Source organism: Anas platyrhynchos, chromosome 2 (genome assembly GCF_047663525.1).
Source record: "Anas platyrhynchos isolate ZD024472 breed Pekin duck chromosome 2, IASCAAS_PekinDuck_T2T, whole genome shotgun sequence".
NCBI classification, from domain to species: Eukaryota; Metazoa; Chordata; class Aves; order Anseriformes; family Anatidae; genus Anas; species Anas platyrhynchos.
The window spans coordinates 39,475,196-39,496,554 of NC_092588.1; the positions used below are offsets into that span (position 1 = coordinate 39,475,196).

General features: G+C 41.3%; 1 protein-coding gene across 7 annotated transcripts in view; it reads right to left on the reverse strand.

The window, feature by feature from the left end:
* FAM110B (family with sequence similarity 110 member B) overlaps positions 1-21,359 on the reverse strand; it is a 108,129-nt gene that overhangs the window by 17,241 nt on the left and 69,529 nt on the right. The window lies entirely within an intron of this gene.

Genomic DNA, 21,359 nt, shown 5'->3' on the forward strand with positions numbered 1-21,359 from the left:
ACCTTTGTATTTTGTGTCATCTGCTAAACATTTGTAAATATCTCCATGATATATTGGGCTGATGTAAAACCAAATAATTTAACATTTTGAGATTATATTCCTGTAATTAAGCATTTGCATACACAAAAGTCAAGAGAAAAAATAAATCTGTGTATTAATTTTGACAGAAGAACACAGCCTTCCTCCCAAGCAGAAGTGTGTTGGTTTGAGTTCAGTTGGGTTCACAGAAATTTGCTAGTCCTGAATGTGCAAAAACACAGACATGCTGTAAGGGCAAGCACCAAAGAGTATCCTTATATCAATATATACACTTTTTTATTGATAGAAATCTATAAGGCTTACTCTAATACTAGTATTTGAAATGGACTTGAAAACTATCAGAGATAGTAGCTATACACAAAAATAAAGCCCTTCAAAATACTGGCAAGACTAGAACATTTTCTATCATTTCCGCAAAAAATGTAACGCTTATTTTAGACCATTATTTCGAATAGCAACAGGGATCAACACATTTATGATGTGACTGTCAGTGTGAGCTATACAGCTGAGTATGCTCTGATTTAGTGAACAGCAGCGTATACTATTTCAAAGACATGTGGCCTACTGAACCTCCTAAGTGCTAGAAAAGAGGTCATGATAATAAAAGTGCAAGTATTAATACTGGAGAAGCTCTCATACAGTGGATTGTCATAATTCTCTGGTTCCACAGTAAACATCCTCCTCCACGTCTCAAGGGTTTCTCGAGAGGATATGCATTAAACTGTGAAATTACTAGGAAGGGACACGCCACATGGGCTTCACTGAACTTGGATCTGGACCCAGGATAGCAATGAAAGAGAAAGATACACAAACAAAACCCACACAGATTAACGTTCTGTGGAGCTTTTAAGCACATTACTGGTTTCAACGTTCATGATATGGAACGAAACACCAACGGCTCCATTTAACAGCCACAAAAAGGATGTACAGTGACAAAACTGTTAATAGATGGAATAATATAGAGTCATTCAGCTCACGAAATACAGATAAAAGGCACAAAATTCAATTAAGTAGTTTATACAAAGCATGTTTCTAATGGCTTATACACACGCATTATCTGCATTATAAACATTCAACCATGTAAACTATTGTACTGCATTGCCACAAGGGCTCTTTGTACCATTCCCAGGCAGAAAGCACATTTCCAAATAGAAACCTAAATATTATGCAAGTTCTTCAATCATCACGGCAGCGCAGTGCTCCCCAATCTACATGGGCCACCCACAAATGGGACCAACCATGAAGATCGACCATGCGCAACCATCTAGGGGGGCCTGGGTGCCTCCACCAGCCAGGTGTGGGAGCAGGCAGGAGAGCACATCCTCTGGCAGGTGGCAGTGGATTTTGTAGGTGCAGGAATGAACAGTCCAAGGCAGAACTATGTATTAAATTCACTGCTTGAAGTGGACGTATTGTTTTGGTAACAAGTCTCCTCCAGCACTCTATCAGTCCAACATGGTGCCCTGCAGTGACACACTTCACAAAAACTTCTTTATCTACCCAGCATCCTTAACACAACTGAGAGGGACCAGGTACAATATTTTATATGTTATAAACATTTGAAAATTTGTAGCTGCAGTAAAAACATTGAGAAAACTCAGCGCACAACCTAAATCTCAGCAGAAAACATGAACGAGGATTGTTCAGCATATTTGGCAGGACAGAAAGTTCAGAAAGTTCTCCTTTCTCAGTTTATCCTAACTCTTTTTTTTTTTTTTTTTTTTTTTAAGAAGTAACAATGTAAATTTTATTCAGTTCTATTTACCCAGGTAGATATAATTCTACTGTATTTAGAAAACCTCATCCCTTCTGATCCTTCTCACAAACTGTTGGTTCCCCTACCTATCCGCATAGCCCAGCCACAGCACAGAGCACCCTAGAAAGTCCACCAAATAACCAACACTCTTCTTCTCGCTGAGGCAAAAGGAAGGCCATGAAGATGTTCCACACCTTCTGGGGAATTAGCAGCACAACATGCAGCCAGCCTTGGCTCAGAAGCACTCACGTACTCGTGACTAAAGCAGTACCAATGACTGGCCTCCAAGAAGGCAACAGAGCTTATTACTGCTGACAACCAACATCACTGATTCTTTGGTTGCTTTTAATCCTTGCTTGGATTTCATCCTGGACCCGAAGGTCCAGGATTCCATTTCCTTTGCAGATGTATGATTCAGATGAAAATACAGCAAGGCTTGCTGCCATGCAGTTTTTACATTGGACACACAATACAACGTGAAAACATTTGCTAGCATGTACAAATGCTAGCAGTGCTTCTTTCTGGGGATGCCTAGATCTGCTCTCCCTGCAGACAGGGTGCAGCAGGCACCCGCCTCAGCATAAATGCAATGGTATGCACTGCCAGTTTTGCAAAGTTACCACTCCACTTATTGCTCATTTCTCCTCTTTCTTAGATTTTTTCCCTTTAATCAATCTAACAGGACCAGTGATAGCATATTCATATCACCTCAACGGGAAAGACTGGCCTCCAAAATTCTTCCTTTTAGAAGCAGCAAGTGGTCCGACAGCACTCCTCTTAAAAATCAGTAATAATTATGCTGATGTAGTGCCAAAGACATGGTAGCTAATATCTGTGCAAAGAAATGATTGATCATGAGCTCCTGCTAGATGGGTGCATGGGATGTAGTTTAACTCTGGCCTCAAGGCAAATCATTAAAGCAAGTATCTTCATCTTTCCAATTCTCTTGTTCTAAAGAGTGAGGAAAAAAAAAAAGAAAAAAGATTTTAAGATATATCAGATCTAAAACAGCACAAGGAAAGTCATGTCAGACTTCTAAAAAATCACAGAAATCCATGAAACTAAACAGTGTACACAAGCCAGTTTACCTCCTGAGCTTTAGCTGAAAGATTTAGCATCATTTATAAGGGCAGAAGATATATAAAACCTAGACAGGAGGCAACAAGATAAAAAAAATGGACTGGAATGAGACTAAGAAATGATAATTTCTTCAATATATTTCTCATCAACAATTCATACAGATTTGAACTAGCATCTTCTTCTCTGAACTGGTGTTTATCTATTGCTTTGTTTTCTAAAAAAATCCCACAGCCTCATTCAAATTTCTCTCAAAAAATCATTTTTGAATGCCTATAAAAACACTCCATAATGGCCAGGCAGCTGGCATACTGCAATTGCTTGTTATCCTAATTTTAACAGTCTCTCTCATCTGCTGGAAAATCAAGGTCAAGTGAAAAACATTAACAACCACTATAAGGAGATCTGGGATCTTAAAATTATGTTTGTAGCTAAATACATTCTGAACGTTTCTACTATTTTCTTCCCCCCCCCCCCCCTTTTTTTTTTTTTTTTTTTTTTTAAGCAAAAGGAAAGCAAAAGGATATATGAACTGTTAAGGAAGGAATTACGTTTCTTTTTGAGCCTGAATGACTTCAAGAAATCCACACCCAAGCTAGATGCTGGAAGGGCTGAAGTTCTCCTTTCACTTTTAGGGCTAGGACATTCTAGTAACATGCTACATTTAGAAGAGTTATTAAATAATACATATCTTTATAACAAGGTTGAGATCTTTAGGACTAAGAATTATTGAAACGCAGAGGTAATAAAATGAAAATAAAGATTTCCTTCTCTTTCTGGCTAGCTTCCCTACTTCTTTCTGTGGGTCAGCATTATCCCCTAAAGGTACCTGATCCTCCTGAGGTCAAAGCACATTTGAAAGCACACTTTCAATTAGTGGAGCCAGAAAATTTCACTTTGTGAAGGGACTAAGTGGTCCCTTTAGTCTTATTCTTGTTAGTTTAGCATCTTTACAATGGAAACACTAAGCTATGTGCAAAAACACCAAGGGGCACAGATTGTTTCAAAATCTGAAAGGAATGGCCAACTTGCCTGCCACAGAAGCAAGATCCCAGAGAGGATTTTTAAATAAGAAGAGAGCCTAATATCTGGATTCCTTACTTAAGATATATCTGAAGAATGAAAAGTCATCTGGCCCTGGATACTATGAGCAGAGGGAAAGTTCATAACCAGTTCTCACAGACCCTGCCAAGGATGTGTCTTCTTCAGCAGCTCTTAACTAAAGAGCATGGTGAGTCCCACGCCTGCAGTAAGCATACAAGGCAGCATGTACACGATTCAAGGAATTTTACTTGCTGGAAACCAGAATGCTTGGTTGCTGAGCCAGAACCTGGCTTTTCCTTAGATATTCACAACCTGAGAATTACCAAAACCTATCTTAAAGAAAACAATGAAAAAAAAAGGGGAGTTTCCTCTTGTTAAAGAAAAATGAAGAAGAAACAGAAGAAAGATATTATAAAACAAATTTTGAGTATTTTCTTGGGAAACATCATGTCACTGTTTGTAGCCTACCTTCTTTATGCAAAACTAATATATTTACATCAAAATATGCTTTCCGTAGTTGTTCTACTCTTTGCCTTCTTCCATGTTTAGTGTCTTGACTCTGAACAGCAAAACCACAGAACTGCCACAACAGGAAAAGTGAAAACTGCACGTGCAACTTTATTTGAACAGCCTGGATGGCAGAAAATCTGAATCGGGACACTAATGAGTAACACGTGCAGACACAGAGAGAGGGGAACACCACGTACCCATGTTGACCAAGGTGAAAATGAACAGAGAAGGAACCCAATGCTGCTGCCCATGCTCCACTGAGGAGCACCCCCCTTGCTTTTACTACAGCAGGTGGTTGGACAGTGCTGGCACAAGTTAGGTGACAGGTAACAGCTTACAATATGAGTCTTCCATGAATGAAAACAAAAACTGGAAATTGTGTGTTAAACACCTCACAACCATCTTTCTGTGTCAAAATATTTTTCTCACTAATTTTTTTCTTTTTCGTGCAAAAATATCGTAATTGGGAAAACCAAACAGACCAAGAAAACAACCAACAAACCAACAAAAAAGAAAACCCACACAGTACAGTCACAGAACCACAGAAGTTAAATGGAAATTTTTAGGATTTTTAGCAGAATGAACTTCAAGTCATCAGTGACCTTTGCCTGCATGACTCAAGGGAAAATGTGTCCGGCTTTGGTTAACGCCAGCAAAGATGCCCTAAAGTACTTGATGGTTTATGTGAAATACTCACAATACTCGCAGGTGTGCTGGTGTTTTCCATGATCGAATTCTGCATTCCTCTACTTGCATTGTTAGAAAAATGTCTTGCAAAAATTATGATTAGCAAACAACTGCAGGTAGTTTTTCATTCTGAGTTAACACCGAACAGATGTTCTAGCACAACTAACAGTACTCAGTTTTGCTTAATCTACTACAAAAGAAAACCGATTTTTGAAATGAATAAATATAGCTCAAACAGGGTGGTTGGAGCACATCTGAAGTACATTCCCTTCCCCAACAGTTACCGCATGTAATAGATATAAAACATTTCTATAAATGTATATATTTCTATAAATGTATATATTTTTCCATAATTTTTGCAAAATGTTAACTCAGGTACTGAAAAGGTGGGCTTGTGTTTTTCACAGAAACACTTAATTAAGCCTAAATTCAGAGATTGTGTGCCCTTTCAAGGCGTACTTAACATCCACAGGTTGAAGTGTGATTGCAGAGCAGAAGGAGCTTGGTGTCTCTGAAAAAATCAAACGTAGCAGTTCAAACTAAGTACAAAAAGTTAAAGGCTACCGCTAGAAAAATGAGACCCCATGTCCCTTTGCTACACAAAGAAAGACACCGTGCACGATGTAACGAACACATTCCTCCTAATCCCTGGTCCATCATCCTTGGCAGCAGATCATACACATCTGTTACTAACACCTCTTGGTGAAGAGGTGGAGATGAAAATAGGACTCAGCTACATTTGAACTCTAGTACCAAAAGGGGATTCTTGCTTCCTCTCTGAAAAGAAAAAAAAAAGACTTTGATACTTTGATTTTAATGCAGTTACCTAATTAAACTTCACTGTGCATTTTTTTCTGATGTCTAGCTGTTTTATGTTCAGCCCAAAATCAAAAGAGCACACTTCCTCTTCATTAAAGGCAACCAAACCAAAAATTAAGACAAGGTTTTATCATATGTAAAAATATCCCCTGCTCTACTTCAGTTGTCTCCTCAGTTCAACCAGGGAAAAGAGATCATAACTCCTAACTAGGTCACAAGTGCCACCTTTCTAATGCTTTATTCGTGTGCCTTGTAAAGGGGTGCACGTGATGCCAAGTGCCAAAAGGAGCACCAAGCTCATGCTCTGAGCCACAGGAATGGATCAATACTGTGCTGGTATTACTGTGTTTTAGAGAGGGATAGACACATCCAGTATCTGCAGTCAGCGAGAAATAACAGCATCAAGTCAGGTTGTCAATTCCTTGACATACTCCTTGTTTTAACCTATGGTCAATAGTGCCTTGACGAGTTTTGGGATTATTCCAGAGGAGTTCTCAAGAATACCTATTAGAAGAAAATGTAACTGTCCACGGTCTGAAATTCTTCGTATAGAATTCATACATATGTTACACAACAACATATAATGGTCAGCAAACACACACAAAAAAATACAACCTACTGCTTCACATGATGTCCACTGAAAACAGTAATACTTTTAGAATTATATGCACAGAATAACTGCATATGAATTTCCAGCTGGAAGACGATGGATATCTTACAAAATCCAATTTGAATTCATCAGGTGCCCTAGCTCTCGGGTCATTACCCTGGATGTTCACCATATGCCTGATCCTCAGGGTTCCTTAGGAACCTTTAGGGATTGATACCTTTCTTCAGATCAATGAATCACCTGTGATGAGTATGAAGATTTAAAAAACATCTATCTTGATTTTGTTTTTATTTTTATTTTTATTTTTATTTTTCTCTCCCCTGGTTTGAAAGTTTTGGCTATTCCCCCACCCACACCACGCTCAGCACTGCTGAGAAAGAGAAGGGCCTTTGCAGAGGTTAAAAGCAGACTCTGGGCACGGAGCCAGTCTCCAACTGTGCTTTGCCCTGCTAAACTGTGTTTGGATTTGCTGCAAGAGCATACAATATCTGCATAAAAGCTCTTGAATTACCAGGGGCAATCTAATCTGAACAAAATCTGGAAGCAGCAGACACCGTTAAAGTGCCATTTTTCCACTTCAGTCATTAAGAGCGTAAGATTTACACCCAAACCCTGGACCTGTAGTAGCATCCACCTGTCTTTCTGTTGGATGTTTGCTTTGGCTGATGCAGCGTTTTAAATTTCATACAAGCCAGCATGTGTTAAGTTCTTCAAGAAAAGAAACCAGGGTCAAGGCTTGCTGAATGAGGACAGTTTTAAGAACGGACACTGAGAGAAAAAAAACAAAACTGAGCTCAGAAATAATAGCACGTGGTGCCACAGCATACTGTGTACAGCGGTCTGACAGGTTTCCAGGTCTTCTCATACTGCTTGCTTTTTTGGAGATGCTGTCCAAAAAGGTAGAAAAAGGGAAAAGATTAAGATCAGTTGAGATGAAAAAGGGAGCCAGCCTCTGGAACACATCTCGGGCACTGCAGAGAAAAAGGAGAGCCTGTCCCTTGGGCACGCTGCTTGGAACGATGCCGGCTGCCCAGCGCCAGCGCGATACCAACCCACCGGGGTGAGTTACAGGGTTGGAGCACATGCCATGGGAGGCTGAGAGCACTGTTTGTTCTGCCCTGGAAAGAGAGGGCTGAAGAGGGACCTAATTGTGGTCTGCACGTACCTAACGGGATGGGACCAGACCCTTCCCCAAGGTGCATGGGAAATTGCAACTCTATACAAGAAAAAAAAAATCTCTTCATTCAAGGGAGGTCAAACCCTGGAACAGGAACACACAGAAGCTGTGGGATCTTTGGAGATCCTCAAAACTGTCCTAGATATAGCCCTGAGCAATCTGATCCAACAGGACCTGGTTTGGTAGCAGGTACCTTCTGGAAGCACTTTCCAACCTACACAGTTACTCTCATCTCATCTTGCTACCCCTGTTTTCAGTGATAACAAAATCAGTGACTCTTTGCCTCACCCTATCCCCAACACTAAGTGACCCAAAAGGGGGAAAAATGGTAATAAATATCACTCTGTACATGTTAAAATTCATCACCATAGGTAGACATTTCATAGACAGGACTTCTTTGCATTCAGCATTTAGGAACGAGTTCAGGAAAGGGCTGAGAAGGACAGGAGGCTGCTGATACTGATGTTAAACTTTCAGTGGAGGCTGAAAGAGCTAATTTGCTGTGCCATTCTGTGCTAGCCTCTGCTGGCACACTGTAATATTCTATGTACTACAAGAACCCCAAATATACTGTACTGATGATACAGCTATGCGGGGACATGGGAGGATATATAGGATATGCTGGGACAAAACTATGTGTGGGGTACAAAATCCTGCTATTCAAAAACTGTCTAATCAAGAGAGATTTTCTGATGCCACCAAGCAAGTGCCAGGGAGGGAACTCACTGAGCATCCTGTGCGAACTTCTGAGGTACGTATCACATCTACTGCATTAACTGATCAGATGGCAATGATGCAATTTGCTCCTTGCAGCTTATGAGGGATCATATTTAGGCAGAAACATGCAATGATTTTGTTGGAAGGCAAAATGCAGATATGCAAACAATCTTTAGCTAGGCAGTTTGGCTTTCCCCCAGTGTTTCTGCCCACAGTGCAGTAAGGAACATACAAATATTTGTAGCAATACAACTCTGAGGCAGTACTCCTAGCAGACTTTGAGCAACATAGATCACCAAACTCCTTTTTTCTATTTAGTGGAAAGAAATAATAGCATTATTAAAAACTGACAGAGAACAAACAAACAAAAGCAAAAAAGCAAACCCACGCAGAAACTGGCTAATTAAATAAATTCCATTTTTCACAGCACGGATGCCTGGAATCTCAAGACTGCGAAACATGCAACTCTTCCCCCATCCCATTTTCCTTAACGCAGCTCTTTTCCTTCAGCATCCCAACCAAAAGCAAACTACCATTTTAAAAACATCCATCTTAAGAGATGAGCACAGCTTAATAATGAAGCTGCTGAAATCAAAGTGCAAGCCTGGTTACTTGTTGCTCCTGCTGAACACCGCAGGCTGTCCTTAAAGCAGCAGGTTTTACTCAGTGGCTGCATATCTCAGAGACGTTCAGTGCCAGACCCCAGAGTCTGGTCTCGGAGTTATCTCCCCTGCTAATTACTGACGTATATGAAGCAAAGTTTGCGATGATAACATTAACGTGCTCATTAACAAGCCTCCAAATAGCTTTATGCTGTGGATGCTGTCCAGACTGTACGTAAGCCATGCTATTTCAAACACTGCTTAAGGTTGCTGAGGTTTCCATGCAGCATCTCTGCGCTACCAACAGTATCTTCTTCAGTGTATTTTCTCATCAACTTGTCTATTGTGGAAATACACAACATGATTATTACAACAGTATACTGGGAATCCACCAAAAAGGCACATTTTTAGGGTGGAACTGTTCTACTTTAGTATTTCCTGGGAAAGAATAATTGTATGCGGCTCACATCACCGCATCTTTGTTTTCAGGTTCCAAGTGGTATCACCAAGCCTCTTGATAAGGAAGTTATTATTTATGTTTGCACAACAAGAGCTGATGCTAAGGATTAATAGCATATATGCAACATTTATTCATTTTGTACTGACAACTTACGTGCACTTACAAGCTACACCTCGGTTACAAAAACAGCATAGCTGCCCTCTGCTAGTAGCCAGAGTAGACAATCCCTCACCAAATCTTACAGGAAAGATAAAGCAGCCCTAATGCAAAACTCTTCACTTCTGGATCGCTGTTTTAGAAGTTACAGAAACAGTAGAGCACCTGCAATGTATCAATTGCAAGCCACCACGAGAGCAGCTTTGGGTAGGCTCACCCCAGGACAGGGCTGTGTACCACAGCTCTCGGTGCAGCCGAGCACTGGCTTTGCAAACGGGCTCACCCCGTGCTGAAAGCTGGGTCGGCTGCGAGAGCAGAGGGAGGCAGCCAAAGCGAAGGGTGCTGCAGGTCAGCTCCTGTTCCTGCTCCTGACGATGGCAGATTTCTTGGTCACGTCACTGTTCTGGGAACAGAGTATCATCGGGTGAAATTATAACGCCGTTTTAATGCTACCATTATTAGCATTGTCTTCAGACAATGAAGTGTTCCGCCGTAGTCGTCGTGGGATGACAGCAGTGAATACACACTGAGTCACCCCGCATTCATTTAAATAGCACAACTGTGTGAACACATGTTCTTCGGTTAAATCCACACACACAAGTAAAAATAATCAAATCTCCAAGGAAGAACTCACTTTCGACACAATGCCACTCCAATCCTTGCTACTGTACTTCTATTCCCTGAACAAACAAGAGGCAGAGGGTTAGTAAGACTACTACTGTTTTCCAATCTGGTAGTAGACAGGTACACAAAACCACCCCTAGGGAGTTATGTCATTATAAATGTACGTGCCTCAACCTGGCTTTATTTGGTGACCTCCACAGCAGAAGAGGTGCCACCACAACGCTGACACTGTGAAGCTTTGGGTTGCCCTCCTCCCCCTTCAAATCAGGGCCACATCTTTCAACAGCGACAACAACAAAAAAAAAAAGAAATCACACAGATGTTTTCTCACCCTAGGTAATAACGTACCCGAGCTAGTGCATCACATTCAGAGCGGGAGATATCCAGGTTTCCAGATGGGGCACAGAGGGATGCCTGCTGCCCAGACATTTGCCCTTATCACAGGACTTGCTGTCCTGCCAACTCACCACATCGTGCTGATACCAATGCACATTAAAAAAAAAAGCAAAGCCAACAACTGCTCTGTGTCTAGGCTTGTCCATGTTTGTGCCCCATAACTAAACAGCCACCAGGAATAGAAACTAGACAAAGCACACCATAAATGAAAATACAGAGGAGTTAAAGTGAGCAAATACAGAGGAGTTAAAGTGAGCACACTTTTCTTCATATTTAACGCCTGTCGAGCTACCCTCAAGTCATCCTCACCCCAAAGCTGCAAGGCTGCCTGAAGTGGCATAAAAGCTTCCTAAAATAAAACCTCCTACATCTAATGCTCTTAACACACAACTGCATTTACTCAAACTGGGTGCTGTCATTATAAAACGATTTTGTTATCACACATGCTCCCAATACTGGGCATCCGAACAACTGCCTGCCTGATACAGGATGACTGCAGTCCAAAAGGATTCAAAGCACATGAATAGAGGCCAACAAAGCATTCATACTCCCAAACTCAAGATACCTCCACTAGATTTTGCTAGAAGGAGCTCTGGTACCTGCACCTTGAACCCTTGCTCTTACCTGGCTTCCTGGGGGAACTTCTCTTCCTCTCCAGTAATTCTTCATACACAAGAGCTGGGGAAACATGTGCCCTGGCTCACGTTTTTAAGCTCATATTACACAACATAAGTGAATATAGACCATGCAAAAGCGCTCCTATCAAGTGTAGATGGGGCTACATTAAAAAAAAAAAAAAACAAAAAAAACCTGTGTTTTCCAAAGAGGATATCTGAAGAAGACCAAATCTCACAGGCACATCCCTCCCTCCCTTCAAACAAGGGTCTACGGGGAAAAAAAATAAAAGAAAAAGAAAAAAAAAGGATTTTCTTGCCTAATAGCAAGGCGTGGTTTCTTAAATACCCAAAACATAGTCAACACCTACTGCTATTGCCTATGCAGAACAACATTACACAGACACCCAGTGCACCTTAAGCCCCATGTACAGCAGTGTAGGAGCTGGACCCTGTGACTCAAGTGAGGGCCCACATAGCAAGAGTATCATGGAGAAAAGTTGTAGGTCCTTCTGTCAAAGTCTCTCCTGCCCTTTGGTTTATCATGCCTAAGCTCGTTTCCTTCCCCAGGGGAGGCCATTCAAGCCCTGGCTGCAAGTCACAGGCAGGCTGGCTGTCAGCTTGGATGTGGCATCCCCGTCCTTTTCAGATTAGACAACTGAGCCAGAAAGTGCTCCTCTAACACAGAACAAAACCAGTGTAAATTACAAAGGGAAGCAGTATGGGAACAGAGCACGATCATAATCTCGTATTCCGGAGCCAAACTTTTTAATTGGTCCCGTATCACCACCACAAATTGCAGGGTACACAGCTTCTGAGAAGGCTAGTTACAACAGCCCTTCACATTTTTGCATCAAAATCAATTAAATGACACAGCACTGCACACTGACTAATAGCTAACTTGTAGTATTACTCACAGCTGCTTATGTGTAATCAGGATGTGTATTTCTGATCGTGCTTCCTAACTGTTACCATTTTCATTTTAATGCTCCCAAGCAGATGAATACTTCAAATGACACTATGCAAAAGTGATGTCAAACCTCAACATTTCAGGTCAGTCAATGAAGTTTTCCCTCTCCTACTTCACCGGAGACTTTTTAAACACGGAAAGACTTGCGATGCAGAGAAGCAGCCTTCCAGAAAAGATAACTTTCAATGACTTACAGTTTATCCTCTGTAGCTGACGGGAAGGCTTGTGCTCTAACTCTGTGAAAAAGTTATTAGGTACGATATGTTTCATGGTAAACATTTACATCCTTTTCTCCAGTGCCAGTAACTCATGCTGATGTTTTAAATTGGAGTGTGCAGACATGAGTCTTGTAGTTCTGGTTTGTGTCATGTGCCACCCCACAGACACCAAAATAAGCTTTAAGATTTATTCCAAAAAACACAAAAAAAAAAAAAAACACAAAAAAAAAAAACAAGAACAATGAAGTTTTGCTGGAAAAAACTTCTAAGGAAAAAAAAAAAAAGCCTGAGGCATTAAAATACATTAAAAATATATTTTTCATTTCACAAATTCAAACCTTGAATAATTTTTACTAGCCCCCAGAACATTAAAGCCTTGTAAAGTCAGACTGACTTCAGAAAATGATCCAGGCCCAGCTATAGCCTATGAAGTAGTGTTATAATACAAACTTTAGTTTGTATTTTAGAAGTGCCAAAATCCAGTGAATTATGAAACTCACCACTTCCTCCATTTTTCTTTTAGCTGTAATCACTGCTATGGAAAGCAGTTATCACAAGAACTACCTGCCCTTGTGCTGTAAAGAATGATTTAGTTATTTACAGCTGTTACTATGATATTAGAAGTAAAAAAAAAACATTCATTAAATCATTAATTTTGTGAAACTTTCTTAAAAGCTAGAATATCAGTATGGGCAGGTCTAGACTCAAATATGTAGGTAAAAGCAGAAGGGACAAAATGAACAAGGAATGAATAGGTGTATCAAAAAGTCAGGTTTATAAGTTTCGTATTTTGAAGCATATGAAAGGCAAAAAAGATAGAATGAGAAATCTGACAATAAAACATATTCAGGCAGTAACGATATGAAATTTGCAGATTCTATTTACTTCTTTTATGCAACTGTTTTATTTTCTTTTTGTATTCCTTCTTTCTGGTTTCTCTTAGATCTCTGTTTTTGCCAGAGGATTTCAGCAAAAAGTATTCTGGTTTGAGTAAATCTGTTCATTTTCTTCTCTGTAGATCAAAATGAAAACTAACAAGTACGAATTTCTACCTATTTTCCACAGTGCACGAAGGTCAACAGCTATACATTATTTCAGAAGAAATTCAAGTACGTAAGTGTGCTTTACCCAAAGAAATATGTGCATTTCATATATGGAAGCAAATTAAAGGGGGGTTGGCAATTTCTAAATAAATCTGCACGTGCTGTGTTTTCACATTGAAGGGCCAAATTTGCACCTACACTGAAGGATAAACACATAACAGCCTATGAGTGAAAAGTTATTGATTTTTTTCGGTAATATCTTACTAGTTCTTATCAAACAGTATGTTTTTTTTGCACTTGGATTAATTTATCATTTTCATTCATCATCAGGAACTATAGTAGAAAATTAGTAACAGATGCCAAATGTTGCCATTAACTTCAGTATTGTATGAAAAAAAAACAATTTAAAACTTGGAAGGGGATCATAGGAAACAAACATTTTACATTACTTATATACACACACACTTATAAATGTGTTTATGATATTTATGTATTTTACACTGAACACCAGAAAAGTCACTGCTCAGCATACCGGTCCCCAGTATACCTTCTATTTTCTGCAAAAGAGATCCTAAGTAAAACATCATTGCTTATGATGCAGAATACTGTACAGAGAGTAAACACAATTCACCCGATAGCAGGGGGAGATAAGAGTATATGAGAAATGTCTGAAATACTGCCAGAGATGGAGAGCAAACCCAAGTCGTTAAAGAATGCAGTTACTTAGCTACTCAGTTAAGATACCAAAGAATAAAACTAACAGAGAATTGACACCCCCACCGATTGCTAGGATTTGGACAGAGCAAAACAAAGAATGCCTAAAATTAGAGGATACTGAATTTAATCATCAAATTTTGTGAAACTTTTACATGTTTCCTCGGGGATGTCAATCTTCCCCTTCCAACCACCTTGTCTTCTCTTTCAGGGCCACTTCCAGATGGTCTCCAGTGGAAGACAGAAGCACAGTGAGCTACAGCAACAAATCATTATTTACTAAATTCCCTGCAAGACTAGATGCCTATGGAAAAGAAATCTATTCCCAAACAGACAGCCCAGACACATCAGTACGTGTTGCCATCTCTAATACAAAAACGTGTGTCAGCAGAACACAGGATAAATTCTTGTACGCCCCTGCGAGAATGCTGCTGTTTTCCTCTGAACTGTTCAACCAGCACAACCACCAAGGAACTTCTGATAATCAAGGAAGAATACATAAACAAATACCCACCCCAAATCCTCACCTTCTGTTGGTTCAACATACCAGAATAACCAAAACATATAAATTTTTTTAATTGGTTAGATGGATCTTATAAAAAAATATTCCCTGGCCACCACCACTGATCCTTGGTTTGTCCCTTATTCAACAGAAAATTAAAACATCCCTTTTGTGGGATACCAGTGACATCATCGGGGCAGAAAAAGAGGAAATTGGCAGCATTTCATGGCCTGGAAGTAAAGCACAACAAACAACCCTGCCTATAGGTCAAATCTGCTTTTTATCAGCAAAAGTAAAACAAGGCATGCTTCTACAAGCTGCATCTTACTATGCCTTAAGAAAACCTGCCTGGCTCTTTCTGCTCTGTATTTTTCTGTTAGCAGGCACCACGATCGGCATGCGTGGGGGCTGTTGCCAAGTGCTCCTAAAACTTGCCCTCCTACACCTTGCACGTGTCTGCCCGTGCTTACCATGCACAAAAAAGCAACATCAAACTGTGGTAACCGCGGCGTGGAGGAAGCACTTAGCACCGCCGACCCCATGCTGAATCGATTTAATGCAGACTGCCAAGGTGCTCTCCAGCAGCAGTGTGCAACAGCAAAGCACACATGATAAATAAAAAGGAGCCCCTTCTAAAAAACAAACAAACAAACAAACAAAAAAATTAGAAATATTTTGCCCTTAGGCAACTTCTTGTTTTGCCTCCCACCTAGAAAAGCTGTTTTTTGTTTGTTTGTTTGTTTTTTTTGTTTTTTTGTTTTTGGCAACCCATTGCTATCGTCCATATACACAAATCTGGTGATTTCATGCCTGATCTAGAAGTGAACAAATGAAACTGCTGAAACACACTCCTGTGTATGAACAAAACACAAGCTATTGTGTTCTGTGCAGGCTTCTAGAAATATAACATTTTCTACATTTCTTTCTCTTGCCTTCTCCATTTCCCTCCATTTTGTTTTATGTTCCTGATTGACAAATTTTAGTTAGATTCAGGTGATGGAGACCTGCTCCTGAATTAAGGCATTTCTCGCTCTGCAGCTGCAGGGCACAGCCAGCAGCCCAGAGATGCTGGGTCAGCCGTGATGAGCACAGCGCTGCAAATTTAGGTCACTCTTGTCAGTGTCATCCCAGTGAATGGTGACTGCACTTATTTTTTTTTCTTGAACACTTGGCTGTTTTCCTGCCAACCTGCCTATCAAATGAGACTGTCTAAAGAACAAGATCAACACAGAAGATGTTTACTGAAGGGCTGAGAAGACCATGAAGAATTAGCTTTCCCAAACTTCGCTGCTGCACACTGGAACAGGCTCCCCAGGGAAGTGGTCACTGCACCGAGCCTGTCTGAATTTAAGAAGAGATTGGACTGTGCGCTTAGTCACATGGTCTGAACTTTTGGGTAGACCTGTGCGGTGTCAAGAGTTGGACTTGATGATCCTTAAGGGTCCCTTCCAACTCAGGATATTCTATGATTCTATGATTCTACTGTTGGAGGCAGAAGGTTGCGTTCACCAGAGGCCGAGCAAACGCAAACTGCAGGAACACACATCCTTCGACTGGGATGCTGCTTATATGACTGGGACATGGAGGGACAGACAGACAGCAGGCAGAAACCATCACTGCATGAGGAAGAGATGAGCTGCCCTGCTGGAGGTCGCTTGAGGCCTCACTGGCACCACAGCCCAGCCCTGACAGACCTGGGGGCGGTCAGCACTAGGGCTGGGCCCAAGTGGTGATAAACAAACACAGTGCTCAAACTGGCCACTTACTCCCATCTCTACAGCAGAGCCACACACGAAGCAGGGAAATGCAGCCCCAAGGCCTCCAGTTCAAGCACTCAACACCCAGCCTCACCAGGCTGGTGACGCCATCCCAGGCGATACAGCAGCTCCTCCACATCTGCACCTACTTCAGCTGCCTTCTAGGTGTTGTCCTGACCTTTGTTTTTCCCCCACTGTGGTTCTTCTTTAAAACAAACATAAATAGCATTATATTCTGAGAAACATAACAGCTAGCATGCTTTTACAGAGTAAGAGTTACTACACACCTGTGGCGTTCAACCACACAGGAATTCAGAGGGGAAAACCTTAATGGAGAGTGTTCCAGGGTATTTTAGTATGCCCCATAATTCTTGCTTGCCCAAGACAAACAGAAGGATCACCAGAGAAGGTGTACCTACGGACAGTTTGCTACTACCATAGCAGCCCACCTTGTCAAAGGGCATTGCAAATAACTCACAACAGAGAAAAACAGCGTGGAGAGGTCACACCATGATGAGGAACTTTGTTTTGAGCAGTTCTGGATAAATCCACAGATGAATAAATATTTTGTCCAGAGGATGATTTTTCAGTTTTAGAAAAGAAAGAAAGGAGATGTATTAGAATAGTTACAACTTAATGAAATAAATAATAATAATAATAATAAAGTCAAGGAAAATAACTTTACAGAAATAGATATTTTTTTTCTTGATGAAAAATTTGCAGAATCAGTGAGTCAAGTAGTCTTGTTATAACTTCCAGACACATAAAAGGCCAAGCAACTAGGAATTACAGACATCAAGAGTTGATCCCTCCATTACCCTGCCAACTGACGATGATCTTCTGCCTTCTCTTAGCTAACGACTTGTTGGATCTGCTTACAGACCCCAAGTTCTAGAACCTTTTCCCCATTTGTGAGATCATTCCCCGAATTTATGCACCTGCAAGATGAGTATTAAAGAATCTGTGTTTATACTTTTCTCTGTTACTGCCTGAATCTTGTTTTTATCACCTATGCTGATAATTTCTTCTGTCCTCTGTTTTGCCCTCAATTTTATTTCTTGCACTTTTCTCTTTCCTGAAATCCTTCCAGTATTGTTGATCTCTTCCAAGGGACAAAGCATCTGCAACTAACTGCGTATTGGAGGTATCAACACAAGAGTTTGTTGCAAAGCCAACCAACATCAGCAGGGATCCTTCAACACCTTCAGTGTTGTCAACACCAGACCTTCAGATCCACTCCTTGCAACAATCAACTGTGCATCTTTATACAGACAATGTCTGTAAAACTCCCCCCACATCACGTATTTCAGACCCTTGCTAGTATTATTCTTTTTTTTTTTTTTTTTGACATTACCCTTTCTGAAGTCTCTCTGTTGCATGCAGTAATTTTTTTGGGGGGGATTATCTTTTGAAAAGTTAAACTACAGTTAGATGTGCTTTTCATTTTATGTTTTTACCTCTTGATATTCTTCTGAATTTTAAGCATTTATCTTGTATTTTTGGTTCTTCCTTATTTGAATCTGTGTAGTACAGGAACTGAATCCTCTTCATATCATTAGCTTAGTTTAGAAAAGACAAAACTAAAATCTTTCAGACTGGTAAAGCAGGACTAAGCTGAGATGCAAAATGAAATCCTGTTTTTATCACACTACTTGCTATCAGATCACTATTGTTAAAGCAATTTTAACTTCAGGGACTAAAATACCAGTACGAATGAAATATAATCTCTTGTGGGGGGAAAAAAAAAAAAGACTGACTTCTTTACTAACACAATAGGAAACAGCAAACTGCGGAGAAACAAGAGAAAACATCAGTAACAGATTTGTGGATCAGAGCTTATACCGACTACATTTAAGAAAAATAAACACCAACCTACTGGGAATACTCAATAAGATTGCTACTTTGAAATGTAAGAAGTAGTATAAAATAATTCTTCAGAAAGAATTGTGGTTAGGTTAACTTCAGCACCTGAAGAATTAGTTTTTTTTATTTGCTAGTTTTAAGACAAACAGTGCCTCTGCACACAATATGCAGGAACCTGGGGAAGAAAACAAAGAAACAATTTGTGCTGAAGACTTGAGCTTGAAAATAAGGGCTGTTTCTGATGATTTTTTCCACAGTAAACAATCATACAAGACAAAGGTGATGTAGACACCATATGGTATGTTAATTCTAGCTCTGACAACAGCTCTGTTTTCTGTCTATTCCTTTGCCAGACTGTGAGAAAACATGCAACTTGTGTCACTGACATCAACAGCAAAACTCATGGGACTGAAGTCTTCTGCCCGGCCTCATCAAGCATAACGAATATTATCACGTAGGTGAATAAAAGCATGGGACACCGAGAACAAAATTTCTGAATGAGCATTGCTGCAAGATGTCTCTCCTGATTAGGAGCATCGCTGGTGGATAAGGTACCACAGAACTTACTCACACATGGTGAGGGAAGTAAGGATAAACCAGCCACAGATATACTCAGGCACAAAGAGGATGCATGTTGCCCTTGCAGAACAATGTATGACAACAAAAATATCAAAATTACATGCTTTGAAAAGAAGCCTGGGACATTTTTATAAAAATCCAACCACTCCAGACAGCACTGGTGCTCAAAACAATCAAGCCTTCAGCACCCAACCAGACAACACCCTAAGGCCCTAGGTAAGGGCACTGGCACAACCCCACCACCACAGTGACCACACTGAGCTGCCCCCACAGAGCACAGCGAGAGCTGGTGCCTCTGTCAGATGCCTTGAGTGAGGCTGGACAAGAAAGTTGGAGCTCACCAGCTGAGTTTGGGGATGGAACTGGGTGAGCATGATAAACCACAGAGATATTTGGAGCATTTTTACATTTCTTGGGGTTCTATGCACTCATCTTCTAGGACACACCTAGAAGTTGATGCCATTGCTTCTGTGCAATGTGAACTTTGTGCTCCAGCAACAGGCTTTGATGCAGCTTGACTCTTCCTTCCAAAGTGCTTGCGTGGTACCATCATGAAGTGGTCTGGCTGTGTAACAACAACTAGAAGAGTAAAAACCAGCATCAGCTTGCTGGAAAAAAAAAAAGGCAGGACTTCTGAGAGGAAGGTAGGGAGGGGGCATTTTTTCAGTCAGCTGTGATGCTTCACATATACCACAATGCCTTTAATGGGAAAATATACATATGTACAAGTGCAATTGAAGAGCAGAAAACTGAGCACCAAAACTTTCCTGCCAGGTAATGGGATGGGGAGAGGCCAGGGTAAAGCTGCCCCTGCCTGCACTTTACAACCTGGCCCAGAAATAGCTGGAGGCAGAAGGGCTGCAGGAGGCCGCATCTTGGCTTGGGGTCTGGAAAGAACAAAACCAGCCTCTGCTTTCATATGTTGCACCACAGCACAGGCAGCACTTCTCTGAGGCAGGCTTCAGCGTTTTTTTTTCGCCTTTATATCAGAATACATTTTAAGTTGGTTAAAAAAGACAGTTTCTTAGCTCTAGATAATGACAAAATGCCAGCACTGCTGTTACTGAGTTGTAAGGACCACAGCATGTGGAAATTTGATTTTTTTTTTCTTGCTAAATAAAGTAATTCATATTTTAAATATTCATTTACTTTTGCAGGGGGGAGGGAGTGGTGGGTGGCAGGAGGGATCAGCTGAAGCATAGCTGGAATAACTCAGCAGCATGCGTCACAAACACAGCCCCCCCACCACAAGATCCTGTGCAACCGCAGGCAGGACAAGGAAGGGAAACATCATTGTGACCTGGCTCAATTCTGGCACGTTTTACTTGGTGAAACTTGCTTTTTTTCCTCTAGGTTTGGTTAAAGTGACAAATACAGTTGTGCACGTATACAGTGACATGTAAGACAAAAACAAGTGTCATTTTCCACCCTGAGTGAACAAACATTGCCAAAAAAAATTATGCGAGATCTGGTGGAAAGGGACAGAACTGCCCAACACCCTGCACATGCCTGGCCAGTCCCATGCAGCCACGGTTCTCACCAGCTTGAGCAAGAATCATAAAATGGCTCAGGTTGGAAGGGACCTTAAAGATCATGTAACTGCAACCCAGACCTGGACACAGCACTCCAGGTGGGGCCTCACAAGGGCAGAGCAAAGGGGCACAATCCCCTCCCTCCACCTGCTGCCACTCCTCTGGTGATGCAGCCCACGATGCCTTCTGGGCTGCAGGCACACACCGTTGGCTCGTGTTGAGCTTTTCATCCACCAGAACCCCCAAGTCCTTCTCTGCTGGGCTGCTCTCAGTGAGTTCTTCTCCCAGTCTGTGCTCATGCCTGGGATTGCCCCATCCCAAGTGCAGCACCTTGCACTTGGACTTGTTGAACCTCATGCAGTTCATAGGGGCCCACTTCTCCAGCCTGCCCAGGTCCTTCTGGATGGCATCCCTTCCTTCTTTGGTAGCAACCGCACCACTCATCTTGGTGTCATCTGCAAACTTGCCGAGGGTGCACTCAATCCCATATGTCATTGATGATGGTATTGAAAAGCACCAGTCCCAAGACTGACCCCTGAGGGACACCATTTGTCACCAGCCTCCACCTGGGCAGCCCATTCCAATGCCTCACAACCCTCTCGGTAAAGAAGTTCTTCCTAACATACAACCTAAAACTCCCCTGGCGCCACTTTAGCCCATTCCCCCTCGTCCTGTCACCAGGCACGTGGGAGAACAGACCAACCCCCACCTCTCTACAGCCTCCTTTAAGGTACTTCTCCCTTTTTCCAGTCACTGGGGACTTTGCCTGACTGCCATGATTTTTGAAATATGCTGAAGAGTGGAAGGAAGAAACCAAGACTCACCACAGCCTCACAGGGTGTTATGGGAATAGGTTCAAACAGTTTAGCCACTGTATAGGAAATTACCCAATG